Source organism: Cherax quadricarinatus, chromosome 9, assembly GCF_038502225.1.
Source record: "Cherax quadricarinatus isolate ZL_2023a chromosome 9, ASM3850222v1, whole genome shotgun sequence".
NCBI classification, from domain to species: Eukaryota; Metazoa; Arthropoda; class Malacostraca; order Decapoda; family Parastacidae; genus Cherax; species Cherax quadricarinatus.
In genome coordinates, this window is record NC_091300.1 from 9,968,667 (window position 1) to 9,973,666 (window position 5,000).

Here is a 5,000-nt window from a genome sequence, read left to right on the forward strand (position 1 = left end):
AAAACTTTCTCTCCACCTCAGCAACTACATCAACGATCAAGATACAACTGAGAGGATCTTGACGATCTTATTAAGCCTATATCACAGCACGTAAATAAATAAGGAGGTGGAATTATAATAGGAACTCGGTGTAAATGAAAAAATCACGGAAGTTTTCTGCACGAAGAAAAAAAACACTTGGTGTTGCATACACGAGCTCTTGGTAGCTGAGGCCTCACGGATTTATGATAATAGCGGCCAGTGCAGCTGACACCAGGCTCATGTGGCAGCTGGGGTGGTAGAAGTAGTAGTAGTAGTAGTAGTAGTAGTAGTAGTAATAGTAGCTGTCAGTCCTTGTAGACGTGGAAGCCTCACAGCTGCTAAGGAAAAACTTCGTTGCTTCTGAGAACTTGACAACACAGCGCGGATCCACTCTGAAAGGAAGAGATACAAAGTCAGTATTTTGAAAAATTTAATGCACCGTAAAGTTAAATATGACGTGGGCATTAATTATGGGCTCCAATAATGGTATATCAATAAATCTGACACACGTACAACGTTTCGCTCTCCAGGAGGTTTGTCAATCCAATAGAGTGAATTTTTTTTTTTTATTGAGAGCATATCTTGTACAGACATAATACACACACATATATATATATATATATATATATATATATATATATATATATATATATATATATATATATATATATATATATATATATATATATATATATATATATATATAGTATAACACTGTTGAGAACAATAGGTACATACACAAGAACATATCTTGTACAGACATAATAGAGTGAAATTAAAGATTCAAAAGGTAGCACACAAGTCTATTTTACACATCTGTTTGTGTTATAAACCTTGTGTGATACATTAGCAGATGTGTAGTCACTGGTGTGAGGCCGACTCACTACTACTTTCTTGCTTAAGGTTCTTCAACAGTGCTGTTATTATCATTGCTAAACTGTCTCCAGGAACACCTTGGAGGCAAACACTCACAGTTATTCCCGTGGTATCCTGAGCACCAGAAACACCTACGCCCGGAAAGTCGTCAGTTTTATGGAGAGGGAAAACACAGAGACAGGAGAGCAGCGGTGCGCACCCCGAGCGTAGGAGGGTACTAAGGGAATTATGGCTCAAACTAAAAGAGATCTCAGATGATCTGGCTACGTTACAGAAAATACCGAAGCAGCTCAACTGGAGTAGCCGCTTGCCAATATGCTCCTATTATATGAGATCTAGCTCGCGTATGTCCGAAGCCTAATAAAAAAAAATTCGTGTGAAACGTGCAGGCTCGACCCTACGGTCCTTTATAAGGAACTTAACTCTATGACCTCAAAGACAAGAGAGGAGTGTACAGCGACCCGGCCGCATGAACGGGTCAAAGCAATGTAAGCGTGTGAAACACTGGAGGATATGAATCTCCATAGGGTACTTGATCCTGTAAACTGGAGACTGGAGAGAATAGTGACCCTGTCGTAACAATGCAACGACTCACCAGGCGTGTGAAACACACGCATCAGAGAAACTTGTGGCAGTAAATGAAGTTTTTGAAATGAATACAAAATCTACACATATGAGCGGCGTATACATAGTGGTCCCCGAGAGCCTGGTCAGGTGAGCAGCGGGGTCGTCGCGGAGTACTGCAGTAGACCCTGAGAACTGGCAGCTTCGTAGAGGACCACTGCAGTCAGCAGGTCGTGTGTTCATGGCTCATTACAACCCAAGGAGCTTCGTATCTTCAAGATCTATGATTCCCAACTGGGAGATCGCGGACTCCTGGGGGTGAGGTTGTTGAATCATTCCCAGGAGTCTGCCAACCTTCTCACTGCTTATTAATTATAATAACGAAGCGGGAAATTACGAGTATCAGCATGTGGGGGGGGGGGGGTCAGAGTAATTTGATGAGGTTATCATGAGTTTCCCTTATAATAACAACAACAACAACCATAATAATAATAATAATAATAATAATAATAATAATAATAATAATAATAATATAACAATAATAACATTAATAGTAATAATATAATAATAATAATTATAATAATAATAATAATAATAATAATAATAATAATAATAATAATAATAATAATAATAATATAACAATAATAACATTAATAGTAATAATAATAATAATAATAATAATGTAATAAAGTTGGTAGAATTACCGACAATATGTAAAGTAAAAGGACACAAGTGCAACTAATGTGACATTTATTGTGGCAACGTTTCGCTCTCCAGGAGCTTTATCAAGCCATTACAAACAATACATGGACACAGAGGGTATATAAAGGCTCAGAGTGAGGTGAATACTAGTGAAGTACCATTTCGATGTTCACTAGTGGTAGTAGTAGTGGTAGTGACAAAAGCAATTAATTCGTACATGAGTAAAAGGATATAAAAGCTAATACTTGGGTAACATAAAAATAGGTTGGACAAATATAAACTGGAATGAGGCAGGTTGTTTCAGTGTTCACTCTCTGTGCTTTGTGTAGTATAACAGGAGAGACTATGTGATGGCAGGGTTTACTGTTTTCAGGAGGATTCTTGCTAAGACTTCGGAGATGGTGAAGCTGCCGTTGTTTTGTTTAATTGTATTCGAAACAGCGATCAGTGCTGATTCAAGGCACTTGCGTGTGCGGAAATTAGTTTCTTTTATCACTAATTGGGCGTCTCTGAATTTCATAAGATGATTGGTGGAATTTCGGTGTTGTACACAGAAATTAATTGCTTTTGTCACTACCACTACTACTACCACTAGTGAACATCGAAATGGTACCTCACTAGTATTCACCTCACTCTGAGCCTTTATATACCCTCTGTGTCCATGTATTGTTTGTAATGGCTTGATAAAGCTCCTGGAGAGCGAAACGTTGCCACAATAAATGTCACATTAGTTGCACTTGTGTCCTTTTACAATAATAATAATAATAATAATAATAATAATAATAATAATAATAATAATAAAATAAATATAATAATAATAATAATATTATTATTATTATTATTGCTGTTATTGTTATTATTATTATCATTATTAAAAACACAAGCAGTAAACCCATATGGGTCATATAGTACTAAAAAAAGCAAAAATTCTTCAAATCAACCCTCCCTTCCCCCTTTTTTTTATAAAATAACATGGCACTGATTATTTTATATTTTTTTTATTTTTAAATGTGAAACTCGTCATTCGGAAAATTCAAATAAGAATTTCAGAGTCCATTTTCTCACAAAACCTTTGCATATACAAAAAAAAAAATCTGGAAGAAAAGAGGGAGACGAAATGTATTCTGGAACTCGAGTGAGAGCATCGTAGTCCATTATAACAGAGGGTTGGATCCTGTTATAGAGGGTTGGATCCTGTTACAGAGTGTTGGATCCTGTCACAGAGGGTTGGATCCTGTCATATAAGGTTGGATCTTGTCACAGAGGGTTGGATCTTGTCATAAAGGGTTGGATCCTCTCATAGAGTATTGGATCCTAACAGATTTGGATCTTGTCAGGCAGGGTTGGACCCTGTCACATAAGGTTGGATCCTGTCATAGAGAGTTGGATATTGTTACATAAGGTTGGAGCCTATCACAGTGTTGAATCCTGTAACAGTGTTGGACCCTGTCAGAGATGATTGGATCCTGTCAAAGGGTTGGATTCTGTCAGTGTTGGATCCTCTGTCGCAGTGTATTGGACCCTGTCAGAGGGGGGTTGGACCTTGTCAAGAGAAGGTTAGATCCTCTCCCAGAGAGAATTGGACCCTCTGTCACAGAGGGTTGGATTCTGTCACAGAAGGCTGATCCTTGTCACAGAGGGTTGGATCCTGTCACAGAAGGTTGAATTTTGTCACACTGGGTTGGATCCTGTCACAGAAGGTTGACCCTTGTCACAGAGGGTTGGATCCTGTCAAAGAGGGTTGGAGCCTGTCACAGAAGGTTAAATTATGTCACATGGGGTTAGATCCTGTCACAGAGGGTTGGAACCTGTCACAGAGTGTTTGATTCTGTCTACACTTTCAGCCTGACGCCGCCGGTGATTCCATTAACAAGGGTTCTATCAAACTGATCTTTTCAAAACAGCTGCCGCTCTTCGTGCCCTCCCAGTCGCTCAGCCAGTCGCTCAGCGAGCCAGCGAGCCAGCGAGCCAGCGAGCCAGCCAGCCAGCCAGCCAGCCAGCCAGCCAGCCAGCCAGCCAACCAGCCAGCCAGCCAGCCAGCCAGACAGACAGACAGCTAGCCAGCCAACTGCAGGCGACCAGTCAGTCTGTCCAGCCAGCCAGCCAGCCAGCCAGCCAGCCAGCCAGCCAGACAGCTAGCCAGCCAACTGCAGGCGACCAGTCAGTCTGTCCAGCCAGTCAGCCAACCATTCATCAATTCATTTATTCCTCAAGCCTTCGAGCCAGCTAGCAAGCCAGCTATTCAGCAAACCAGCCAGCTAGTCATTTATCCAGCCAGCTCACTACCGTGTCAGCCATTAGACATGCAATCCATCTAGTCAGCCATCAGGCATGTTATCCAGCTAATCAGCATTTAAGCATGCCAACCAGCCAGTCACTCTTCTTGCCATCCACCCATCCAACAGGAGAGCCAGCCAGCCAGCCAGCCAGGTGGCTGCAACAGGCCGACATAAAGAGGAGAGCAAAGACACTCAGGGGAAAATATTAGAGCAACAGATAGGGGAAAAAACGATGAATTTGGAAGCGGTGACAGATGCAATTATTTCCGGTGGGGAAAAATAAAAGAGATGGAGGACGCCATTATTGATCAGTCTGGCCAGGATGACACACACAAAAAAATTCATCATTTAAATGAAAAATGTTTTAAAAAATCGTATATTTTAAAGCTACATCGTTTTTAACAGAATTAAAGTGAGTTATAATGGTATATTTAAAGAGAGACAGAGAGAGAAAGAGAGAGAGAGAGAGAGAGAGAGAGAGAGAGAGAGAGAGAGAGAGAGAGAGAGAGAGAGAGAGAGAGAGAGAGAGAGAGAGAGAGAGAGAGAGAATAGTGGCTA

At 40.6% G+C, this 5,000-nt stretch overlaps 1 protein-coding gene across 1 annotated transcript in view; it reads right to left on the reverse strand.

Annotated features, from left to right (window-relative positions):
- Positions 1-5,000, reverse strand: part of LOC128685982 (potassium channel subfamily K member 9) — a 458,496-nt gene that overhangs the window by 100,775 nt on the left and 352,721 nt on the right. The window contains exon 2 of the mRNA XM_053772616.2: positions 1-413. This exon is cut by the window's left edge and continues 1,093 nt beyond it. The gene's annotated coding sequence lies outside the window, so the exon portion shown is untranslated. The remainder of the gene's footprint in view (positions 414-5,000) is intronic.